Raw genomic sequence first — 27872 nt, forward strand, 5'->3', positions numbered from 1 at the left:
AATCAACGACGATAATTATCTGAGGTTTAACGAATCTTATCGTTAGTCGAGTTAGACGAGAATTTTTCTGAAATTGAAATATTCATTACCGAATTTCCTACAGTTAGTAATGAATATTTTAATCAGTATCGGTGGCTTCATTTTTTAGTAATTTTCTCTGGTCCCGTTTAAAATATTCTTGACTAAAAATAATCGCGATTTTCGGATATATTCGAGCGTGAACTCGTCGGCACACGCGAGACTATTATAGATGATGGCTGCAGGATATTTCGCGCTGATCTTATGGCGACTGGGCTCCATTAATGATACCATTTATTATAGATACGTATAGCTTTTACCCTTTGATCTTCTTGCGTTATCGTCCCGAGATCGGCGTACTAAATCGTCGAATGCAGTCGAAATTCTATGGCAACAGAATTATCAAGCACACCATTAACTCTGAACAGCGGCTTTTATTAACGAACCAGCTTTCGATTTCATAGCCACTTTATTTCTTCGGTTGCGTTCACAAAAATATGAATTTAAACGAACGTCCACGATTTAATTATATTGGATATTATATCTTTCATAGACGATAACTTGAAACTTGAAACAAAATTTATTCCTCGCAAGAATAATGACTTGGCGGGCGTTTCCTTGAAAACCATGAGTCGCACAAAAGACATTGAGTTAAATCATGGTATTAGCCAACTCTTAATGGCCCAGTTGAATGGAAGGGTACCAAACTTCGATGAAGAACAGTCGTGAAAGCAGGAGCAAAATCTATTCAACTGATGTGAGTGACTCGTCGAAAACAACTACCACCTTGGTCGAACGAAAATCAAGCATTCAGACGTCTCTGCAATTTCCACGCTTATCGGGCATACAAATTAACGCCGATAGCACGATGAAACGGTTGCCGTGCCAGAATTATCGTGTCCGGTTTTATCGAATGGCTCGTGAAAGTGATGTCGAATGAATGACATGCATCACAGCTCGCTATGAACATTAACGCAAACTGGAAGTTACAAGCTCATGATGCTCGATCGCTTGAATAGAAACGGTTCATAACTACCCAATATGAGTCAGTGAACAGTGTGTTTTAACTGTGCCGTGTCCTCTGGGTACATTTCGATCGGAGCTGAATCGTTAAAAAGTTTCTCAAATTCCAGGGAAACACGAAATAATTGTTACAAAGCTCTGGTATCAATTATAGGCTGGAGATGTTCTTAAGACACTAAAATTATTTGTCTGAGTTAAAGCTACGATTAAATCGTTATATAGTAATTAGTAATAATAATAATAATTACCAATGATATTAACTACTTTGTAAATTTGCTTGCAGGTTGAAATACTTTCGTCAGCCACTGTACTCGTACGTTTTATCAGTTCGACTTGAAAAGCTAAAGGTATACGAAAAACCTGAAATGAACTCCTCTGTGTTAGCTCCTCTGCGGAAATTTAGATCGACCGAGACATTCTTACTCGGCTCATCCAGCGTTTACAAGCCTAAAAATTGCAGAACTGGATATTTTTTTCAACGTGGCACGAATGTAAGTCGTATGGTCACTGTTCGTGAAAAGAATACGGGGCCAATTGTCCACGGAAGCGTTCACGGAAATAGGGATAGGAAGCAAAGGATGAAAGGGAATAGAAAGAAGTCAGTCGCTCGAAAAGCTACAAAAGGAACGTACAAGTTCTAGTTCCTTTTTTTCAGCCGGAAAAGTGGAGAGAATCCAGAGTCACAGAATACGTGAAGTTATCAACCACGACAACTGCAGCTGACCTTCCTCTATGTGCGTTCAAATACTCTTGCTGTAGTATACTTCAGAGAATCGTATCGAATCAAGTATCTTTCCATATTGTCGAATAATACGTACGAGTTCTATCGATGCTTTTTAAACGCGCGCGGATTGTTATTGAACAATACAACATGTAAACTGAATGGGAGAATTTGGAATTGGAGATGTACGGTATCTCACAAAGTCTGCCCACATAAAATATTAGAGAAAATATTAGAAACGTTAATAAAAATTATCTCGTTACAAGGATATTGAAATTTCGAAGTACTTTGTGTAACACAGCGAACATGTGATAGTAAAAGTTACGTATGGTAAATATTTAAATACTTTCAAAACACAGCGTACAACTGTCTGATTGGCGATCTTGGTAGTAAAACTGTCTGTCTGTTTTTGTTATCAATAATCCAACATTCTGCGTATCGATACACATTTTTCAAACGTTGAAACCGATCGTCAGCTTTTGCTTTTCACCGATGTTTTATCAGCTTCACATCTGGGCCATTTGCGAGGGATTTCTTCGCAACGATCATCGCGTACCTGTATTTCTCGTTAACAAAAAGTCATAGTTCAACTTTTTTTTTAGATTCATGACACTGCAAAAGAGAAGAAAAAAAGGAATAGGGTGAGGAGAAAAAACGAGAGAAAAGAGGTAAAAAAGGAGAGGGATTGTCGAGTGGATCTGCCGAACGTGGTACAGAACTGAATACTGCTCGCTCGTTTTATCTCAAAACTCGTTTCGTTATTATCAGTACCAGTTTTTCAAGTTGGTCGAAGCGCGGTGTGACGCGTACATATCGGCAGGAAAAAATCCGGAGAACCTTCTATCTTCGTAGCGGTATTTCAAGTATATTGCCTGATATGTGTAAGTTGGGAGGAAAAGTGAGGGAAAATGATACAATTGATTTTTCACGATAAATTTCGCGTTCGCTGAAACGTGGATTTAAATGAAACGTTATTTGTCTTCCTGCGATTCTACAACACAAAATGAAAAGGTAAACTAATATGATAATGTAAATAATACTTGTGCAATAATACACGCGATTACCATCATTATTAAAAAGGAACATATCAAATACAAAACAACGAGATGCGTCAAATTATCGCTCGTAAATTATTTTCGTAGAAAAACCAATTAAAATACGAATGGCTGGCTACGTCAGTTCAGTATATGTCTATATGCTTCCAATTTTCATCGGCCACTGAAACACGACATCAGAATTGCATTAAAACGGGGGTAGTCATCGAGCTTCAATTAAAAATCAATTGCTCGGTGTCACGCGGTGCGGTAATTACGCAAATTAATAATTAGTAACCAATATCGCGATCGTTCGAACAGATGTGCGTGCACGTTGATCTCGCTCGAAGAAACCCTGAAGTGTCAAGAGCAAAAACGTGCGTAATTGACTCGCCTACATAACGAGAACCTCGCTTCAGGAAGCGGAAGTTTCTCTTTCGATTGCGTAGAGCGCGCGATACTTTCACCCACGCGTTACGACAACTTCGTGAACACGGAAAGACTTACGATACGAGTAGAAATTTGGAAAAATTATGTCGCTCATTTTCCGCAACGATTATATATTTATGAAAGAATATTATGTCCTCTTGCTTATTACGTTTGACGTGGCAGTGTCTAATCACATTTTCGAGTTGACTGTGCTCAGCTTTTTTACATGTTACAATCCGCAAGCTTGTTTCTGAGAAATACGTGAAATTCCTGTAACGTCATCCTGAAACAACCTGTTCTACATTCGTGGATGAGTGTAGGGTGTAGATGGAAACATCGCAGTCCAACAGAATATTCCAGAGTAAGCAAACGTGAGAATCACAAATTCGGTCTGCAAGAAGAAACTTTGGAAAATGGAATTTTTTGCTTATGAGCTATTTAAATAGTATATGTATTTGCGCCTTAATAGTGAACTTATTAATACTTATATGATATTTAACGAAGACATAATGTGCATTCTTCCAGGTAGAATTAAAAGATTGAAATATCCTGAATATCGTTATGTTGTAAAATAATTCACTTATACCGTTTATAACTTAAATGTTATTTCATTTAATATCGTCAATTAAGACAGAAAAGTACTCGAAGATGATTTATTTGATTTCGATGCAAAATAAAGTTAAATACCTACGTTCTCTATGTTGAATTTCATCAAGTTAATCCTCGATGAAATTCGATCATTCAGATCTGAAAGTCATCATTTCAAGTTCTTATCTTTACTTCAAATAAGGTTTACCCTGGTCGCAGATACGATTTTCATTCCTCGAAAAGAATATCTTTTCTAAATAAAATACGAAGTGTGCAAAAATAAAGTATTAAATATTCGGTGTTCTGCCAGTTTTCTTACAAACAGAATCTAACTTTTAAGCTTGTGTTCCAGAACTTCAGTATCCTACGACATGCAATATGAGTATAATGCACGCTCTGAAAACGTAACGTAATGTTACCTGTGTATGCAGATGGTGCACATTTTCCGAGGAAATGATGGAAAGCTTGTGAGCGAGAATTCCACGCAATGCTCGGACATACATCCTCGTTGTATCAACAAAGATACACCGAATATTCGTTCATATAGGATTAATCTTTGCTACCGGCGAAGCAGCTGAAGCATCCAGTAAACATCGATATCAGTCTTGGGTCTTCTGCAATTTCTATAATATCCTCTACTCTGTCGGAATACATGTTCTGTGTTACACAGATAATAGCTGGCATCATGTCTTCGCGTCATTCGTGTTTAATCTTCCTCGTTCACGATGACGAACTATTATGAATTCCATATTCGTCTGATATATTCAAAAATACAGCAACTCACGAAAATACTCGAACTATTCTTTCGCGAATATATTATGTACGTGTTCTCTACGGAATATTTTGAAATCTCATTAGCATTGTATAATGAGATTCGCTTCGAATTTTACCAATATGATAATGATAGTTGTGTCTCATTATTGTGCTAATGAAATTTCAATATGTTTTATATAATATGTATGTATAATGTAGAATATATACTTGTGCATAGACGTTCTCTGTGATAAGTGTTCAAATATTTTCGTGAGCCACTCTAAATAGAATTGAGCCTGGATTATCCGAACGAATCGTAAAACACGCTATTCGAATAATCGAATTTCTCAGATTCAAGAATCTCGGAAGAATCGAATAATTTCGTTTTCATAAATATGAATATTAAACAAAAACTTTTGAATGAAAATATAATAATTCTACTCTTGCTTCGATGCTGAAGGCATCGTTAGTCTGAAACATAAAAAGAATATAATTCTATACACTTAATTATATTAAAATATTTATGTAATCGAGCAATCATAATCATCTTAGATTTTTCAGTACTAAAACAAACGAACAACTTTCTTCATTCCTATTTCAATATGTGGAATTTATGACACTAAATACAGAATAAATACAGAGGAGCGATTGTTCTATCATCGAAAATTCCAATATCTGAATATCTTTAGCCGTCTATTTTTTCGAATATGTGAGGTTCCACTATACGTTTAAAGGAAGTTTCATGCTCGGAGGAGAAGAAACCGTGAGCGAGAAATTTGTAATCACAACGGAGGAGCTTCCTTCACATTATCACGTTTAATTAGAGAAAAGTAACTAAATTTCAGATACCTTAATCTTTGCATAAGAAAGTTTTACTTTTACCAAGAATCGTGAATCATTGATGTCCCACGAGATGCGGATCCTATTAATAATTTTTATACGGCGTGTAGCTTGTCAAGCTCGTCGTTACACTACTAAATTCATAATATCACTTTTCGTTGTTATCTGACCAGGAAATTAAAAAGCAATGCTACGTGCGAATAAATTGAGGTCGAGTTGATATTAAAAAATTGTTCCGATACGATAACGAAAATCTTGTGAGAAGAATCAAAGTTGCGGCTGCTGAAAATCCTGCTATTTTTAAGTGTTTTTTTTCTTTCTTTTCTTTTTTTTTAACGGGTTATGTTTTTGTCTTCTTTCAAGATATGTGGAGCGTGTTACGTACGAGAGTATACGAAGAGTAATTCGGCTGTTGTATTCGACTATAATTGGAGTGGCCTTCGAGCGAAGGTTGCGAGTTGTTGTCTGTTAATAATGATGCAATAGAAAAAAAACTTTCTGACCCGAGAACAATCCTTTGTCCAATCTTATATCCGTGCAAGCACGTTAATTACATGGCGATATCCGCGAATTAAATCTTTCTCTCTCTTACACGTAATTTATGGAGTTCCCTTTTATCGTTAAAACGAAGATTATGACCGAGCGAATACATTCTAGGAAGTTACATAATACGAAAAGCTATAGAAAGAAAATTAGCAAATTGATAAAACGAGATTTTAGCCCCGACAGTTGCATTGTTTCCGTGCATCCTCGGTATCGAATCGAAGTAAAGCAGCGAAATAAATGAAATAATTACTGTAAAATAGACTCACTTTGTTCGTCGAAGAGTTACTTCGTCAATAATTGAACAATGGACGCTCCTCCTCACGAGAGACTTCACAGATCCAATAACTGTTACGTACCAGTAATTTTGATCAAATACCGCTGGCCCAACGAAATCATCTAAACTGAAAAATATGACGATCACGAGACGCTACGTCAACGACATGGACTGTCAGGAACTGTTCTTATCGTGATCTTTCTCAAACCTCTTTGACGCAATTTCCATGTTTTTATAAATAATATGCGACGATGTGTGCTGACGCCTTAGCGAATGGAGCGGTGCAGAAAGGTACCGAGCTAACGAGGCTTCTAAAAGCTCGTCTCGATCGTGTCGATATCGCAAGCTGTACGTGATTCCCTATGACGCGACGCTTCACTGCGATAGAGATGATTGAAAGGCGGTAAACTGCATTAAAATAACACAATCTTTATTGAAGGTAAGTTTAATAAAGAAATAAGGTAACAGCAGAAACTGAATACGACTGACCTGTTTAACTTGGTTTATTTGAGTATGTTTCTAAGAATGTTCGATCGATTTGAATGCCGCAGCGACTCTAAAATGTGTTTGTGTACTCGAACTGTCCGAGGTGTTGTTGAAAACCGTTCAGCATGTACGTCGATTGGTCGATTAATCTTTCGATCAACGCCATCCTGAGTTTCCTCTTGGTGAAGCTGGCATGATACCTGAACTGACGTAAGTTGTTAGGTTTTTCAGAAGGTTTGCGATGTTTCTCTAGGTCAGGAACTTCGGCAAAAATGCATTACATGTATTTCTAATTAACCTTTCAGAAATCTCAACAGTTTACAACAGGCTATTCAGAGCGAAAAAGATAAAAATCCTAAAGAATATGCTATTTACTACTCTTTGATATTCTATGAATAGCTTCGTCCAGGACTTCGTTCGCGTAGATTATTAATAGTTTGAAGCAGATCAATTTCTGTGAATGACATATCTACATATTTTTGATTAGTTAGGTTATTTTCCGTTATTTTTCTTAGAAAACATTAAATTATAGGGAGGTTCGATTTCAGAGCAAACACTGCGATAAGCATCCTTGTTTGACCTCTATCAAACATAGGAGCACATACAACTCGAATGCCAGGCTATTTCTCAGCTTCTACAAAACGGATCGAGATGAAATATATCCTATTTTCTTTGCCGTACTCCAAGCTATGGCTACAACAGAGAGAGCCCCATCAAAATCTGTTCAGTAGCTTTTACGTGACGCGAACAAAGAAACAAGCAGATAGACAAAAATTTCAAAAATTAGTTTTTTGATCTGCATAGATTACGAGTAGTAACAATACTTTCACTGTTGTATTGTATGTATTATGTGTGGAGGACGATTAAAAATGTTGGTGTATATAGTGACGAGACGAGTTGATACTTGGTGTAATCAATGTATTTAAAATTCTTCGTAGTACAGGGTTAATCTTCGTTCGCTCAGTGTTACTCGATATGCGTATACAAGGTAATGCTTACGTTCGCACGATACTAATTCGCTATAAGAATGCTCGATGCTCATTGATTGTCCTAACGATCGTGTTCGTTTATTTATACTGGTCGGGGGAGTAGCGGAGAGTTTATATTCAACTTCGGTTGGCGGTTGCACATGACGGCGACATTATTTTGCCCGGAGTTTGTTTATCGCTACGTTTGGAACATCAAGATGGTGTCAATATCCTAAGGTAAGGCAACAACATGAGCCGCTCTCGATTCGCATCGTCCTCTGACTCATGTGTCGCCGCATATGTTACATTATAGATAGTTTGCAACTCAAAAATAACTTTCCTTTACGATCATTCTACGAACCTTACCGACAAACACCTTGCATGATTCTTCCGTAAACTCTAAGTAAAATTAGCAATCTATAGTTCTACATCAAATTTGCATATAAGATATAATACGATATGTGTGTGGTTCTCCGGGTTTCTATCGTATTTTTGATAGTACGTTTTGCTGCTACATGGCTATTATAAAATTTACTAATAACTATTATACGACTGGTACAATCGGAAAGACGAAATCAACGTATCTTCCATAATTAGAATGTGGATCAGAAGTCTGAGAAAGAAAATTACAAAATAAATCGAAGACGAATTACGAATGAACGAAACTTGAAAGATTCGTTGCAACAGGAAGGACTATTGTGTATTTCAAACAATAGGATAGGAGTCGCGTAGTAGTCGAGAGGGTCAGTGGGTTGAGTTTCACGCAAAATTCCACCGAAAATCCCGGATTCCCGCGAAATTGTGTTGAACTTGCCTCGATACGCGATTGCTCTCGCACGTGTATAGACGCGAAATTACTTGGCATTTGCTGGTAACGAAGCCGGGGCGCATTTGCGAGTTCCATTGGAATACTTAGGCAACCGGAACATGCGCGGATATTTTCTGTCTAATTGAATCGCTTTTCGCGCGTATCACCATCGATCCCAGAGGGTGAAAATTCCCCGGCACGTATATAACGCGCACCTAACTGCTGCAACAAGTTCATAAAGACGACGCTTAACGCACACACGGACCACAGACTGCTGCATGGATTGACCGGGGATTAGGCAGAGAATCGTGCAAAATTAAACTGACGCGATTCTGGATGTCTAACAAATTGAGTAATCTTTGCATCAGGAAAAATAACGGCTTGGTCCTTTTTTCTTCCATATACATCGTACTGTTGCATCAAAGACTACTGCACTTAACACTGTTCGAGACTTCCGTTATCGAGTGCAATAGAAACATCACCGAATTCACTAATTAATCTTGATATATTCTTTAATATTATGGTTGAGATGTTTTCAATTAATATTAACGTCAATTTAATATTGATAACAACGTACTATAAATTATATAGTTATCTTTTTATTTATTATCTAACGCAAACCTAATTTGAACCTACCCCAAACCCTGAAAAATATTTTCATATATCTTGGAAACTAAAGCCGAGCGGCGATTGCACGTATAAGAGAAATTGAATAGAAAATGTGCTTTCCTAGAAAAAGTATGAAATATTAAAAATATGAAATTTCTATTTTATTTGTATTTTATTTATTTAACGCTCGATCAGACTGGTGCTTCGTATGCAGCACAAGCAGAAGGATTATGAGGGATTGTTGCGTTCGATAACATCAGTTGAGCGATCACGAGTTATCTTTTTTTGTGTCATTTATTTAAAGTCGCATCAACTACAAGATCATTAGCAACTACTTTGGCTTGTACACTACAACACGCGTATTATTGCGGGTTCTAGTACTCCAAGGCACATGAACAACCGTCTCTCCGCGCCAAGACACTGGTAGTCGAGTACCTTGGAGCGTACTGGCGAAGTGTGCAACAATAGTTTTTGGTATAGTTGGGCAACATGTTAAGATGGGCTCCGAACCATCGGAGACTGCGTTGAAATAAGCAGATGCAACTACGACTAAGTTGCGTCGGCTGAAAAATCGACCAGGCCTTTCGGGATTCAAACCGAGTACTCTTCCATTAATCACGAGTTATAAGGCAAACGAAACATATCAATTTCTGATGGTTTAGCATATACAGCAATGGGAATCGTAAAGAAATTTACATGGCCAGCACTTTGAAGAAATCAGCCGATAGATGGAAAATTTCCAGACTCGGTGCTTGTAAAATTTGACAACGAATCCATTGAAAGTAGATTCAAAGATATCGATGGCTACGTTTTGACATCTCCAGCAGTGGCAACACTTCAGATGACCAAGGATTTTGGAGACATTGAACGAAGAATGTCACCCCCTATCCGTAGGTTGGACAGTAACTGTATGTAAACTGCAAGGGACTATAATGACTATTGCAGGGGACTATAAATAGGGCTGTGACTGATCTTGGCGAAAAGAATTTTGAAGGTTTACGTCGTTCTTAGTTGCGTGAACAATTTAGACGCTATAGACGTATCTGCTCTAGCACCAACAAAGTTTCGAATGAACCGCATGACGGAAGAGCACTTGCAGAAATTCAAAGATTACGATGAGGACTTCTTCAGTGTGCAAAGATACGACTCAAGTATACTCGAAACGAGGAGTCAGTAATAAAAGACACGGGTTAAATCAGCTTTGAGCGATGAACCTACGTAGAAAAACGGACGAAGTACGCTTTCAGAGACAATTTTGTAAAGAAACTGTCCAATTCCATCGCTTGCAGCGACGAGTTTTCCGGTAGAACGATCAGACGCGATGAAATGAAATCGATCAATAACAAGTTATTTGCAACGACTGTAGTTAAGAACGAAGAAATTGACGTCATTTTGTAAACGGGCCCAATCGATGGACTATCGCTACGAGACGTAAAAGTTTTCATCCCAACAGCTTAGTTCAGCGCAGAGCAATAGACGAACATACATAAGAATTAGATTTTTGCAATAAACAACAGTTTACGAAAAAAACACAGAGATATCCTGCAAGGTGCAAAAACAATCATTGCGATTGGTGAAACCGTTTCAAAAGTCAGCGAATATACATACAAAAATATATATATACATCTAATTGAGACATCTATGGAGGACGATTATGTGTTGGTGTATATAGTGATGAGACGAGTTGATACTTAGTGTAGTCAATATATTTAAAACTATTTGCAGTACAGAGTTAGCCGTGGTTCGCTAAGTGTTGCTCGATATGCGTATGCGTACGTTCACTCGATACTAACTCGCTATGAGAACGCTCGATAATAACTAACTGATAACTGATTACTAATTCATGATCGACCAGTGACTAACTCCTTGTCCTAACGATCGTGTTCGTTTATTTATACTGGTCGGGGGAGTTAAAAACCGGAAAGTTTAAATTCGATTTCGGTTGACGGTTGCGCGTAGCGGCTATATAATTTTGTCCGAAGTTTGTTTATTACTACGTTTGGTACGTCAAGACAGTGTCAATATCCCAAGGCAAAACAACAACACGAGTCGCTCTCGATTCGCATCGTCCTATGACTCATGTGCCGCTGCATATCTTTCTTAATTTCTAAAGTTGATATAAATATATTACATGCATATTTACTGTTGCTACGTTTAAGAAATCTTCTTAGCGTGCAAACTTCATTAACATATCGAGCTGTTGCACGATCATTGATGATCCAGACTACATGAATGCGAAAGCCATCATGATAAAAAATCGCCGAAGCAAGCGGAATTGGTCAAGAGAGGAAGGCACCGCACAGTCAGCGAAATCTGGGCTGATTCTTTTTTCACGTAGTATTCTAGCGTGGAAAGTTTCGAACTCGTGCACTCTGCCTGCAGATATTAAAAGAATTGGACTGCGCTACTTAAAAACAGCAGAGGAATACTGTTAAAACGAAATACTCCTGGTAACGAAAGGAATTCCGACTAAAGAAGTCGAAAGGACAAGGGATAATTGCGTGAATCGCAAAAGACAAAGCAGATGTATCTACTTTTAGATATAATTAATATATAAGATGTCTTTAAGATGTGATTTATAGCATTTACTGATTATCTTTTGTTTGCGTAAATTTATTGTTACAAGTACATACAGTTATGTATAATATAACTGTAACATTGTAAAATTATGTAAAGTACAGTGTGATATATGCAATAAATAAGTTTCGATATATTTTGTCAGTAAATAACATTTTGTTAAACGGAAAATTGTTCTTCTCGTAAGATTAATCTTTTAGAACTGGCAACCTTATTTATTTCCACTATTCAATTGTATTAGTTTGGACAGAGAACTGGGGAATTTTTATTATACGGATATCGTATCGATGATCAATGGAAATTAAAGCGCTAGTTAGGGGGGATTATTTGTGGAGTACCTATCAAGCGAAATTCTCAGCGAAAAAATTCTGCTTACCTGAGTGATATAGGCTGGAAAAGGAGGACGTGAAGCCATTTGCCACGATGCACCAAACACTGAATCCAGATGCAAGTATTGACTACGTGACTCAGCACGTTATGAGCGTATTTTCATGCTACGACACGGCCGCAGGAACTTTAATTAGGTTACGTGTGTGTAACAAACTCATAAATTCGGTGATAAGTGTCTCGTTATGCAACAATCATTTACAAATAATCTTCAATACAAATACGAATCTCGATAAAATATCAAATTTCGAAATTGCACGCACGTGATCGAGTAAAGTAACAATATCAGTCGGTTTCATTATCGATCTACACTAGATACGATATTTGTTTAAGTCGACAAACGAATTGCCATTATAGGCAGAAATTAATAACGAGAATGACGAATAATATAGAACGTGCAAACGTTTTCGCTGGAAGTAATCTTGTAGAGCCGATCTCGTATTTCGAGTCGACTATCGTCTAAAGGAACAACGACTGGCACGTGAAATGAGTGGAAGTACTTATCCTTGTTTGCGGGAAAAAAGTTTCCACGATACAGGACCCCAAAATCGCATCGTACGAAGCTGTGAATGGGGTTAGACGAGAGAAGCACGCCGAGAGGGATAAAATTCTTTTTCTCCTTGCGTTTTCATCCCCTCCCGTTCTCTCGCCACGATAACTCCTCTTTACACAACTCCTTTGCGTCAAATAATTTTTTATCATCGTTACTATGCATTCTATTCGAAAGCAGCATCGAACGTTATCGAAATGAACGTTTATTGAAATAATCGTTCAAATAGAAGTTCTTTTAGTCAATGAAACAAAATATCATTTATTGCATCTATGTAATTTTTCGAAATATTTCCGTCATCTATCTATATTCATAGATTATATAAACCTCGATAGAAAAAGGCTTCTTAATTTCTCCAATTTTCAATAACTTTTCTCTAAACTAAAATCGCGAGTAGTTACAAATATACGATATTTACTGAGGGTTTAGTACTTTTGATCTCGTATCTCAGTTTGATATCAATAAAAATACTATACGCAGTGAGCAAGCGCAAAGTTTGCAGACGCGAATTATTATCGCACTTATTCCCCATTTGATACTTCAAATATCAAACTTACGATACCAATACCAACGCAGTAAATATGCTCTTAACCTCCGCTTTCTTCTCTCTTTCGTCTTCTTCCGGTAAAATACAGTTTTTACGTGTGGCTGAACTCGACGCCTCATGATTCTCAATCACTACGCGATTCGATGTACTTTCAAAAGAACAAAACTTGTTAGGAGAAAGCTAGCTGGTTATTTGAATAAAATATCGAGGATATTTTAAGTAGGAAAGATTATGTCTCATTCAAACACTTTCTATGCCCTAAACCATTTAATAGCGAGCGAGTACTCGACGCTCGATTAAATCAATGAGCGTGCCTGAACCATCTTTTACAGAAGAAACATATCCAACATCCGCTCTCATAAAATCGCTGAATATATTGCTTTATCTTTTATTTACTTTTTGTTTCCGCCATTCGGACTGCTGCTAACCGGTGAACCTATTTTCTATCGCTGTCAGGCAGCGACCAACTGCGCAAAGCAGTCGGCGGTGTGAACTCGTGATTGCCTGACTACTCGTTAATTTTCAGCTGGACAAAAGGAGAAAGCCAAGCGGAAAGAAACGGCTAGTTTCACCGGATGCCGTAGCCGGCAACCTTCCAGAATGCAATCCGGCCCGGGACTACGGTTACATTTAGCCGCTCCACGGACGAAGGAGCCGGGCTGTTTGAGTTAATGAAAGGCCGAAAGGTTAGAGACGCTGACGAGGCGTGCGCGGCCTCTACTCTCCACCCTTTTCTCTGCAGTTATCCCTCGTGAGGATCTGCTTGCACCCAGACACGTTTCGCCGTCACCTCTTGCACAACTCTGCGCCCTTCGTGCGTTTCAGATCCAGGTGTTAATGCGTCTAAGCGTCACACCACGATCTTTTCCCGCATTACTTTCATTCGATGTTTCGATTGGTCAATTAACTAAGATCTCAGACGACACTTCGATTCATTTGTGTATTTTTTAGTCTTTGCGTATTTTATAATCTGTAGTGTATTAGTATATTTTCTGATCTCCAGTGCATTTTAAGTAAGTTATTAAAATAAGAGCGATCGAAACCCAAAAAGCCACGACTGTGTCGTCTAATATAGACATCGTGACAGTTCAAAATCTAAAAGTAATAACGTATTTCGTCCGGAGGGACAAAGACACGAACGTTTTCGGTTGATAATTTTATCGGTAATTTTATGACGCACGCATTCGCAGTCAATAGGCTACGTTTGAGTCAAGATTTGAACCATATCTTTCAGCGATTCTAACTGTAATTTAATTTTCCATGTCCGTTGTGGTCTCAATGGCTGGGTGTGTCATTAACGCCGTGACTTCCGAAGGGTAATATGGGTAATTCCAACGATCCGATCGGTCGAGGACCATCCGAAAGAATTTCCGTGATCCTTGTCTAATTAAATTCAAAGTATTCTCTTCCAAGATCTCTTCCCATCAAGGGCCTCCGCTTTTCGAGCACACCTGCTGATTGGCCATTTGCTTGCGTTCGGCGAAAACCGATCAACATACATATTTTTTCGGCACTTTCGTTTTGAGCCTTGCTGGAAGGTCAGTCTCGTGCGATCTTTTGAGTGGCGAACATCTTCTCCAAGCAGTCATGGAGTGAGAATCGTTTAACCTCTCAGCAGTCGGAAAGAACAGTCTCGTGCGGAAATGGCGTGCTTCATTTTCTGCGTTATACCTCTTCAACATCACCAGCAGGATAGTAGATATCAATTCAATCGACGTCGGAGCCACTACAGATGGCATCTTGATAGAATCTTGTTTCTTTGTAGTATCAACTGTCCTTTTAAATAATTCAAATTCATCTAATAACAACAATTTTTCATTTTCCAATCTATTTATTTACTCTTGCATATTTTATTCTTTGTTCTCATAATACAGCGTAGCTTCTTCTCGATTTTCTAATTCTTCTTCCAGCATATTAACTGCTTTTGTTTCTTCTGTTAAGTGCATGTTAATGTGCCGTTAATAAGTCGTCTTTCTTGTTTTTCAAATAACTTTCTTCTTGTTTTTTAATTATACGTTCTCCTTTTTCTTTCTCTTGTGTAGTAGCATAAATATATTCTAATTTTGCTGAATTTAAAAATGTTGTAAGTTTCTTAGCTTGTTCCTCCTTGGCAGACAAGTGAGATCTTAATTCGTCTACATAACGTATTGTATCTACATCAGAACAGACACCTTTTTGTACCGCACTTAACAAATCATATTTACGTAATTTCAGCTTCTTTCTTTTAATCCAATTAGTACTTACGCGTGAACAAATGATTCTTGTATTTGATAGTGTTCTGTTGAAGTGAAACGATTTACAAATGCACTGAGGAGATCGACAATTTATAAATCTCATGAACTAGTGAAAGTGAACGATCAGAAAATGATTATAATCCCGATTTCTGCAACTACATGGGGTAATAAGGAAATAAATAAATAAATCCATATAATGAATAAGTCTACAAAATAGAGACACATTAAAATAGCGTGATAAAGATTCAATAATGACAATGAATTTAATATGATTTTCTTGAAAAGTGTATTATGGTTGTACAATAATAGGCTGAGTAAAAGGTGCGTAAGATCTGCGCCGAAACGTGTGGCCGTCAAAACGTTAAAAAGACAATTGATATTACGAAGAGAATGGAAGCGAGATTCACAGTATAAAGATGAAATGGTTTCCAACAAATATTTCAATCTCTGTAGATTATTTTATGTATCGCTTTAAAACTGAGAATTCTCTTTCTCGCACATAATTTGAATTTTCTACTTTTTACGTATAAACAGCTTTTTTAGAACAATGTGAAGTATACAAAAATCGGACATTGTATATGTTGCAAACCTAACATTTACGAACAATATGTACATAACATATGTCTAATGAACTAAGTAATTAGTTGAAAATATTAAATTATTGCTTAGGTATGAATCTTGCGATTTTCAATTGCACGCAATGTCTATGAAACTAACAAACTGAAACAAGAAACTTCTCGGGTGAAATTGGTATCAAGCAACCATACGCAGCTGCATCTTGACTAATAACTTGTATGCTTTGGAAAGTTTTACTGCTGTTTGTTAACATTCATGGTATTAAGTTCCACCATACATGAAACTCGATAATAGCATTTAGTAACCATCAACATGACATAATTTTAAAATACTATATCGGTAAGAAACTATAATAACATCGATTGAATATAACAAAGTTTTAACTTACATTGTTATTCTTTTACTTAACTTAACGTTCATCATATCACTTTAGGAACATTCCCAATTGGAATTTTATTATTACCGACATTACTTCCGAAGAAAAAACAAAAAAATACTTACTAATTTCGTTACTGAAGATTAGCAAATACAAATACTTCAAATTCGTCTGTTTAAAATTCTGTAATTATTTCTTCAATGCGAGAACCAACGCAAGCGAACCACCAAATTTTTTCTATAAAATTTATAACCATACAAAATATGAACGGGCTGTTTGTATCTCGTATTGCGTTCTCTGTTCTATATTCGTTTTTTTTCTAGAAATCCATCAGTTTTTAAATGTTTTCTCGTTGGCGGTTTTTCCGAGAGAAAAATATCATTTGTGTAAACCTACACGGGACGATTTATATAGTTTTTATCGATAAAAACCGACGTTTCATCCGCAAATGGCTCAAAGACCATTCGATCAGTACTTGATGGAAAAATTCGAGATTCGAGGACAAAGGAAGAAGAGAGTCGCTTCGTAAACCGCGACATTTTCGGAACATTCCCGCAGTAGAGAGAACGCGTATGTAATCAAATATATAGATAAAGGAAGTATCTGTGAGACGAGTGCACCAACACACAGAGACATAGTGTGCGCATACAAACCAGTGATGAGCTAAAGTAGGTTCGAACGTTCATAGACCGAATGTTTCGGAAAAATCTCCGTAAATGTCCCGGAGAAAAGAAGCAACGTTTTCGAGTAGATTTAAACCTACACGAAAGATTAAACGCGACAGATTCAAACTCTTTACAAGTATTTTGAAAAATACTATTAAAAAAGTGTTCCCAATAAAAATCAAACACTGATCGAATACATGCAAAACTTTATGAAATTCTTGCTAGAAATTCTCCATTTGCTTAAAATCACTTTCCTCGGCTATCATCTATCTATATATACTATATATTAACTTTATAAGTATAGAATACCGCTTCGCATCTTTCCTTATTTCTCATTAAGTTTTGCAAAATTAAAGTTGACACACCTGCTAAAATGTCTGCTAATAGCTTTTAATTAATTTTAATTAAGATAAATAGGTTAACATTTTTTTATGGATAATATCCAGTTGGATCAAATTAGGAAATACATGATCCCATTAAGAACAAAATCAATGACTTTTATACGCCTTTTGTGCCTTCACCTACGGAAAAAGTAATCATGTTACCTTATGTCTCTCTCGAAATCACTCAACTCGTACCTGAAATATTTTTTAATATTATCAGAAACAAACGAGATATTCCAGGTGATATAGTTAAGCAGACTATTCCTGATAATATAATGCAAAAGTAATTGATCTACTTATCAACGCCAAACTCAAGACGTTGTACCTAGAAACGTCAAATTTGGACAGTATATTTCTTTTATGACGTATGTGTGAAATAAGAAAGAATTTTTGGAAATAAAGAACCGAACAATAAAAGGATAAAAAGAGGGTAAAACATTTTTATAGAAAACCGCATCTCTATGTTCTCTACTCGAAGCTCCTCATATAAACTTTTCATTAAAAATAAACAAACACGTATTTCGCGTTTGTCGACATTCAACTCTTAAAGAGTTTTCGAACAGAAGGTAATAAACATGGACTGAAATACTGTGCGGATGAAATCGTCGGCGGACAGCTAGTTTTTAAACAATTACAAATGCAAACGTTGCAATAGAATTTGTAGGAAGCCTTGTTCATCGCGCATAATTTTCCTAAATTTGTTAGAAGAAATTCAACAGAAACATTGGTGTGCTTCTTCCTGACCCTTGTGATTCGATTGTTACTTGTAAGGGGTTCGATCCATTCGAGTATCAAAGTAGTTATAAGCAGATTATCGAAACTTGCAAGTACTCGTCCTGAGGTTTGAAACCGGCTTGTGAAGATAGAATACTTGGCGAGTATGGCGAACAAGCTATTGCACTGTAAGATGAAACATATTCGGCCGATCGGGTCTTGCTGGGCCAGGGATTCGAACCCAGGATTTTCCGCTTGCCGAGCAGGTGCTTTCCAAATTAAGCTACCTAAGCTGTCGGCGAATACTTTCTCCCAAATTTTTACATGTCGCTAGGTAACCGCCTATGGTATCTTGCGAGTAGCATCCAAATTCTAAGAAGTAAATATTGGGCATTGTATTTGAATCGGATTTATAATATTATACATTATTTATTTGTATTTGTTCGTTTTATTTTTTATTGTTGTAATTGTATTTATTTGTATTGCATTTATAATAATATACATATTGAACTTAGTCCCATTGTTGATGCAAGCCATATTGAACACCATAAATGCACATTGAAGATGGGTTTGCAAAGGACAGTAGCTAAAGTGGATACAGATGTGTACATAAACCCGTACATGGCCGAAGCGTGTACAAAGCTCGCGCGTGCATGCAAATACAGGTGAATGCAAAGCGCGTGGCGCAACTACGAAAGCATGTTTTTGTAACATAAAGCATCGGTTTGTAGATAAACGTATATGCTTACGTACGTTTGAGCCACAGCCTGCAATACACACGCGTTCGATTTCGGGCAAGTTCATATATCGGGCCGTTTCAAGTCGGAAAATAGGGAGAGAAACACATACGAACGTGTAAACCCCATCGGCTGAAAGATCCTTGTGCTCCTTGCTTGCGGTCGTGCTCCATGAGCAAATAAAATAGCGCTCGATGCAGTATCGATAACACCGGCGGCGTCGTAAATTCACGATGAATCCTATTCGAAGAATTGGAAAGTGATTTGTTATTCCCTTTTGGGATATCGCTTCGAACAGAGAACGCATCGTTAGCCAGTCTGCTTTAGGAAATCTGAGCTGATGCATGTACCGCTTAATTGCTAATTACAGTTGTGCCATAGCTTGTGCAAAAAGGAATTAATGAAGTTTACAGCCTGTTAGTTTTACTTTATTTTTAATTTAGTTTTAGGTCTTGATCGGATAACGATGACGGCCGACCAGTACTTTTCTTTTTGCCATTTAATCTTCAACATTTTTTAAAAAATTGTGTATTACTCTATGACTTCATCTTATTACTTTCGATATTTTTGCTACTGATAACTGTTGCTGTTTTAATTCAAGAATTTGCTTTTTTTCAGACTTGTTTAATTTTTTTCCGCGTCCCACATACTTACAAATTTCTCTAATATTGTACTGTAATCTTTACTCGTTGATGGATCATGAACTACTGAGCAATCTCTAAACATATTATCAGAGTGTGTTATCATTTCGACCTTAGTATGGAATAGTTTTTCTTTGGTACACACTAAACCTCATAAGATTTTTAATTATTTTCAACGAATCGCATATCCTGAGCACATAATGTTTTGATATTATACGTTACAGACGAAAAACTTTGCACGCGTCATTGAGAAATTAAAGATAACACACCTGGGTTATCTTTTTGACGAGGAGTGTACGACCGGCATACACTATCTCTGTACTTGCACTTAAAGTGATTTTAATATACACTGATTATTACAATTTTATCACTCGTCTCTTTAATAAACCAACAAGTATAATAATCCACGACATACGTAAACAGAAGGAAACTTTCAAGACAATGCATTTTTATCGCGTTATTATGCAATTATATGTTTGGAGTTAGGATTTTATGCAGTTGCTTGTTGATTTGTCAAGTAACATCGTGATGCTTTTCCGAAATAATGATGAAATAGAACCTAAATAAGAACACGTTCAACCTACTTTGAACATTTTACATGGATATTAAGCGTTTCGTAAACACTTAGTTAAATCGTTAAAAAGCAACACTAGGTATTTGCCCATGTATCCAATATACACTGTGCATGTTCCTATATTTCATTGATATTACAATATCTTATCCTTTCATAATGTGGAAATATTTCCATGGAAAAGAAAAACACAATTCTGAAAATATGAAGAGACATTGTTGGTTTTCTAAAGAAACATTTCATTCAAGAAAAAATTTTTTCCATCAAGAGAGGAAATCTTGCAGAAACTTCTTACTGTCCTGTCCAACTATCTTTCGCGACAAAACAAAATTATTACGTCTAATAAAACATTGCGCAGTGTATAAGGAAAAAAAGTAATATAAAGAAAAACAGTACTCTTGTTAATATTGTAATATTCTACTATACGTGCTATCACGTTTTCTCACATTTTATACAAAAGAAAGTACAAAATATAAAAACCTTTTTGGGAAATTAAAATAAACATAACTTGTCCTTTTCTATACAAATAATGACTATCACAGAAAAAGTACGCAAATATAATGTAATATTTGTAAAAATTGAATGATACGGTGTAGTATATCTCCGTCTATTGTAGCTCGCGAGGCAAAATATATAAAATTCGCACGGCAGTCAGTACGTTAACGTGTCATGTATGTACAGTATGCGATGTAGAATCGGAAACAGCAGGATTTGCCTTTTTCAAAATTGTTCAATTTTCTTCGCAGCCATAAACGAGAGAACGAAATCGTTCGCGATAAAGATTCAACAGCGTCAACCAGCGAACATCAGCCTGCCTCTATGATTTACGACTCGGTGACGCTCTTATCGGGACAGCCTGCTGTTTACAGCACGATTCCGTAAGCGACGGTACAAACGGCGGCGTTACGCTCCGTCGAAAACTCATAAAATCACAATATAAATTACGGGACAATAGGCCAGCAGATACCATGAGGAAACCATTGTATCGCCAGCAGCCAGGTAACAATGGTCCACTGGGACAATAATATGCCAGAGAGGGATGTAATTATCTTTGGTGCACGAGATACTCGGCATTGTCACGCGAATGTCTATCCGACCGCTATTCGAGGCGTCGGAGATCCGTCAAACGATGAAAGATCCGCGCCGGTTTCAAAGTTTCCCCATGGAAGTTTCATTGATCGTGGTTACCTACGTACAGGCAAATTAATCCTCGTATTAATCGCCAAGTAACAATCGATCCTCTTCACACGATTCCTTTTCGCATTTGATTCTTATTCAACCTTCTTATAGAAATTGATCATATCACGATACGTTACTGCTTATACGCAATACTAATGCGACAGAGTTTTTTTATTTTGGAACTAATTCATACAGATGTTCCTAAAGTAGAAAACGACAAGGTTAAATGACATCGTTGTGATGTATTCTTTAGCGATAGGGAAAAACGAGAGTATCGATGTCTTGTACTATCGCGTTTCGCGTTTCCGTTGCATGGAAGAAGCTTTAACTCCGGTGTATACCGTCAAGTTCTAGGGTTTTCAGAGGAAATTGTTTTATTGGTGATCGCGATTACCTTGTTGCCGATGATAAGAGAGAACTGTTCGTATAAGTGGATGACATGCATATATAATGGACGACCGAGTTGGAACGAATACCAAGTTGTTTTAAAGTGGTTTTATTGTTTGCACGATTCACCGGAACTTTCCTCTCTGTACCATATGTATAGAAAATGAAGTTGTTGAATTCAGTTGACACGATTTGCTTATAATTACGAAGGTGATATAACATATTGATATACGCTGAGAAAGGAATATTTTTTTAACAGGCTTTTAAGATCACGTTTCAAGGATGTACATATGTCTCTACACAAGAATTTAAGTGGACGAGTTGAAAGAGATAGGGAAAACAGAGAAAAGTGAAATGTGTGCGTGTTACAATAAATGCTTGTGGAAAATGTGTGCACGTCTAGATAAAAGTTGGCGGTTGAGTTCCGAATTCAAAGTTGAGAGGCAGAGAGTTTCTGGGAGAATCGAGAGCAAGAGCTTTTGAATGTGAATTCAGCGGGGAGTTTAACAGAACGAGAATGATAACGTAACCAAATTACCATTTATAAAATACCATTATTGTTCTTTTATTTATCATTTCTGTTATACGTATATTAATATATTAAAATCCAGTCAAAGTTATAACAGACTGCGAACTTTTATGCAGCTGAACTGTATTCAAATATTCAACTTATACGTAGAAAAAATGTCATGTCATGCAAGATATACATCAATTAATGTAATAAAAAATACATATTATATTTATATTTACGCAATGTGAATCATGTTCCTTTGTACCTATATTTAGTATCATAACTTGCGTTACAATAAATAACGATAGTTCTTTGAAGCTTTTCTACCGCAAATTTGTATCACTTATCTAAAAAAATTAGTTTATAGACTATAAGAAATACACGTATTTACAGAAATATACATATTTAAATTTGCTTCAGTATCATGCCGAGACTCCAAAATTTTGGAAATTTTCAGTATTGTATCGTAACTAATATTTGTTTTCGAATATTAATTCATTTTTATTTCATTCTTTCTTACGTTTCTTAAAGAATTATGAATTCAATTTATTCCGAGCAGTTATATTTGATATAAATTAATAAACTAATTGTATGGCGTATTATTTTACGAAAGTATCATGAATCATAATAAATGTGAATCAAAGAAAGATATGCAACTATGTCGTTCGTGTAAACTATGCAAAACACATGTAATATGAAAGATATGCATCCGCATAAAAGTTCACAGTCTAGTTATAAAACTTACAGTTAGCACATTGATTTTTTTAAAATCCTTCTTCAATCAAATGGAACTGTTTCCGATTTATAAAGATTACCATTCTAAAATTCCAAAATTCCAAAATTCTTAGAATCGAACTGTTACAGTTTTTCTTCGTCTATCGCTTCTTTTAAAATAATTTATCTTTAAGGTGTTGTTACTAAAAATTAATCAAAATCCACAGCGTAGTCCGAAAAAAGTTGCACACGAAAAAATTAAATTTTTAAGCGAGTAAGAGAAGAACGAACGTCTCGTCGTACGTGTACCTGTTCATGGAGAAAATTTATCGTCGATACACAACGCGCCAAGCGCTTAAACTGAATCATACGATTTCTCCGCAGCTGGCTGTAACCGCGATAGAAAAGGAAGGCTGTAACGCGAAGGATTTTCGTGTGCCGAGAAAACACGCGGCGGCAGCGCCGCGTGAAATTCGCCCAGGCTTCGGCTCCGACCGAATTGTTTGAATTTTTGATCCGTGAAATTAAATCTCTCGTCAGTTTTGTTGCCGGGTTGCAACGACGTCGCATCCTCCACGACGAACAAGATTGCGTCACAACGCAAATGCGATACGCTGCGACAAATTAACTTTCCCTCGTTCACTCCTTTTCGTTCTATGCGGCCATGCTGCGTTGAATTCGCAGCGTTTTCAGCTAAAAAATGCTGAAAACGGTACAAAGTGAACGATAACAGTCGCACGTTCGGAGAAAGACGACGTATAGAGCGAAAATGACGCTTCTTAAGGCGAAGTATTTGCACCTGACAATTCGCGGAAATAAACCGTTTCCGTACACTTTCCGATCTTTCGATAATGAAGATTAATTTTCTAGATCAAAGTGGATAAAATTTTTTTATTGAAGAACTGGAACACGAAAATTGGATTTTCTCAATAAAGCTGTTTTGTGAAATTTTTTGTTCTTTGATTATTCTTTATCAAACTAAATAGATCGCGTCTGTAAATGAGAAATTAGGAAGCGGGGTTTAAATTCTGGAGATCGTTTAATTGTAAGTACGTACAGTTCTATTTTTTAAGAAGCTTATAAACAGAAGTAAGGTTGTCGAAAAGGGGCAAATTACAAAGAAAATCCAGTGCATGAAATATTTCGCAAACTGAATTAAAAATAGCGTACCTTGCATCAAGATGAATTGAAACCAATTACAAATTAGCCGACAAGTTACAATAAACTCAACAATTTCATTCAAAGGATGTAAATCGGAAAACATGACTGAAAGCCAGCAGATCGTGATGGAATTAATTCAAGTTAAAAGTACAAAGTCAAAAGTATCAAGAAATTTGTCCAATTTACCAAGTCGCATTCACTGTGCTCAATTGCGGACGACGCGAAGAACGGTAATAAAGGAAAACCAATTAAGTTCCGCGAGACAGGAAAAATAAGGAAAGTGCGCCTTTCTCGAGGCTCGTGAAATTTCATGAATATTTCTTAGTGTTTCCTGGATGTTCCACGTTCTACAGTTACGCACGACACCCTGTATACGCATATACGTGTTATAACCGGATATGCATTGGTGCTACATGAAGAAGTAAGTCGATAATATACATAGAATATATATAGAATAAAATTATAGAAAACATATAGAATAAAATTTGTTTATACAAGTCTTTTTTTGCTTGCGAACTTTATTGTACGCGTATGAAACGATTTTGAATGTTTTGAAGCGACTCAAATAACACCTCTGTCTGTAACGTAATAATTTGGAATTTTTCTTGCCTGCGAAATTCCGCTTGTTCCGTGATCTTTTCAAGTTTCTTCCGCGAACTTCCAAAACGACCTATATAACGGCGCTCGGCCGACAAGATTTCATTAAAAAATCTCGAAGGGAGGAAGACCTGGCGAGATAGAGTAGGAAGAAGCACTCCTTTATTCTCGTTTTATCCATATTTCGCGGTGCTAGTCAAGCATCTTTAAAGTTACAATAAGATTCAAAGCGTTGCGTATTCCGTCCATAAACCTTCGCCAAGGCTGCAAGCAAGTGGAATTGGTCCGCTTTCAATGGAGCTATTTGATTTCTAAAGTGCGAAACGATCCTTTGTCGATGATCATCGGCTAAATGAGACAAAGCTTCATTGTGCTCGTATACGTTCACGTACACGTGAATTTCTGTTTAAAATGTCGCCATATTTCATTGGGATCAAACAAGTAGGTTCACGGATTTTTCAGCTCAATTTATAGCTAACGAAAGGACGACCATGTTATCCAAGGTAGCCACGTAACTAGAGATACGCGACACGGTAGAAAAATAATTAAGTACGCGGCGACTGTATGGGAGAAAACAAGGCGAAAATATGCGGTAACATTTTTTCATACGTATCTTCGTTTCTGAGAAAATCGTGTTTGTAAACTTGCCAGGCACATCGCCGCTTAAAAGCGTTAAGATATTCACGTGAAATAAAACGAATCTGAAATCATGAATAGATTTGCAAATATTTAAACAAATTCGTATTTTTATGAGACTAATTTAAAAAGATGCATTCTAAATTTTATATTAAATTTTATTAAAAATAGTACTTCGAATATTTTACACTTTTTAAATTTCCGAGAAATCTGCGGTCTAATAAACCGAAGGAATTTTATAATGACGACATGATGTTTTTGCTAAGAAGATAAGAAAATGTAGGACAGGGGTTGGTTACATTTTTTTATAGCATCCCAAGGTATATTTCAAATATTGATTTAAATAGCAGAGTTAAGTAACAAACGGCACAAACTAATTGGACGATCTAATAGTTTTAATTAATTAATCATTAATGCTTAATTCATCATTAATTTATATATTACAGTATATGTAGAAGATTAGTATATATTAATTGGTATAGAAAATACGTCAACGCAAATTGAGCCTAATATCTACATACGAGTTAGGTACGTGACAAAATCGATGAAAAAGTCAAAGAGAAATTTCTGAAAAGGAAGTAATTCATTGATTTCATGAAAATACTTGTTTATTCTATCGAAATATATTTTTGCTTACTCGATACAAAAAAGGAAGCAGAAAGTGAGATCGTACGAAAAGCTTCGGAACAACCAGACGTTGCGTAATGAATACTTTTGGAGATAGAGAGCAAAAAATGATGTAACTCAATTTTGAGAAAGCGAATGAGCTCGAAGTGTGCAATCTGGTTTTGGAACAACAAGACCATGTTTTTCTCATTTTTCGTTCATGGGCTCGTTTCGCAGCATCAGGGAAAACCACACTCATCATCCTTCTTTAGAACAAGTAAATAACAAGAAAAAGAAATGAACCGAGAAAGAAACACAACCGTTCGTAACCTGGACCTTCTTATTCTCCGCATAGCTTATTTGCCGAGTGGAATTAAAATTTTTATTAAATCTCAACAGACTTGAAATACGCATATCTGACTACTTTTTGATAAAACCACTACCAACAGAAATGCCCTACCTTGAAGATAATTACAAAATTAAAAATGATATTACTAACAAGAAAAATATGTACTATGTATTCAGAAGCTATCATATTTTAGGAAGCAGCTAATAGCGTTTTAAATTGAATTTTTTTACAATTTTAATGCTAAAATACTCATCGAAATTTTAGATTCTTGGTTTTTGCAGGTACTAAAAATATCTGTAATTAATTGTAATTATAGTTACTGATGATCATATCATATTAATGTTACCAATATTAATTTCAACGTTAAGATATATTTATCATTAGCAAATGAAGGTATAGTTGTATATAAACTACCACACGTGACTCATAGGACAATTAGAATTAATATATTTAGGGCAAGCACAAATGGACGTTGTAATTACAAAATGAAGTTAATACTTACTAACAGCATGAATTATAGGAACAACTAATTTATAGAGTAGAATTCCGATAATTTGGCATGCTCGAAATTTCAATAGTTCCAGATTTGTTGACCATACCTGTAATACCTGTAAAAAAGAGAACAATAACTTTTAAAAAACGATAAACAAACGACATATTTTGTGATAATTGAATGATAAATAAAAACTGTTACTATGTAAAAATAACAGTGTTTCCAAGAAACTTCATTAGCAAGGTACACACAAATGATTGTGGTTCTCTGATCGAGTAACCAGAGATTCAGTTACACATCATCCTACGCGAGACATAAATAAATATTTCCTTTGTATCGTTCAGTCCCAATATGCGTTCAATGTCTTATCGTAAACGCGTGTGTATTCTCCTGATATATGAAACACAAAGACTCTGACATTAGTTTTTCCTTCAGTGTTCCCTCGCAGGATCCATAAACTAGCATAAACGGAGCACGAAGGGAGGAAAACCATTACCCCTAATGTAGAAACTGGGTCAGAAGATGAAGGAACGTGATATCTTTAGCGAGATCGAAAATTAAATTACTGAAATCTCGGAGACAAATGACAACCTACAATGATATAATTCGTTACAAAAAAGGTGGTAATGCTTTGTAACTATAGACTACAAACGTTGCGTTCATGAGAAATTTAAAGCTGCGAAAACATACAGAGTGTTATATTTCACGAATAGACTGCGGATTTTTACGCATCTGTGAAAATTTTAAAAATGCAGATAAACACGGAATTTGCACAATACCTAAGCAGGAATATATAAAAGATGAAAAGTTATAATGTTTGTTAAAAATACTTGTTATAATATCTGATGGCTGCAATAAATCTCTCAAGTTGTATTTCTTTGGTTTGTACTTGTAGAAATATGAATTCGCATAAAAATCCGCAGTCTATTCATGAGTATTCAAACATTGTCGTAAGTCAATATACGGTTGCTGTAAATTGACCAAAGTATCTGACCGTATGCCCTATTTTATGGTACTTGATTTGAACTGCTGAAAGGAAAATTCCAGGACACGTAATTAATCCTGTTACTGTCTTTTCTATGTCGCGATTTTACTCCTTTTAACAAGCTGCAAGGTTTGTAACAAGGTTTTAAGAAAAACGTTAACATACACTTAAGACCGGAACTCGTGCATATCAACGACGA

The 27872-nt window shown here is 36.3% G+C and overlaps 1 protein-coding gene and 1 long non-coding RNA gene across 2 annotated transcripts in view; one reads left to right on the top strand and one right to left on the bottom strand.

The window, feature by feature from the left end:
• LOC139992782 (methanethiol oxidase) overlaps positions 1 to 27872 on the top strand; it is a 312253-nt gene that overhangs the window by 220752 nt on the left and 63629 nt on the right. The window lies entirely within an intron of this gene.
• Positions 5252 to 26798, bottom strand: LOC139993199 (uncharacterized). Its single transcript, XR_011801329.1, has 4 exons — positions 26698 to 26798; positions 6716 to 6917; positions 6435 to 6634; positions 5252 to 6353 (listed from the first exon to the last, which is right to left on the bottom strand). It is a non-coding gene; the product is annotated as an uncharacterized lncRNA (long non-coding RNA).

This window comes from Bombus fervidus, chromosome 12 (assembly GCF_041682495.2).
Source record: "Bombus fervidus isolate BK054 chromosome 12, iyBomFerv1, whole genome shotgun sequence".
Lineage (NCBI taxonomy): Eukaryota > Metazoa > Arthropoda > Insecta > Hymenoptera > Apidae > Bombus > Bombus fervidus.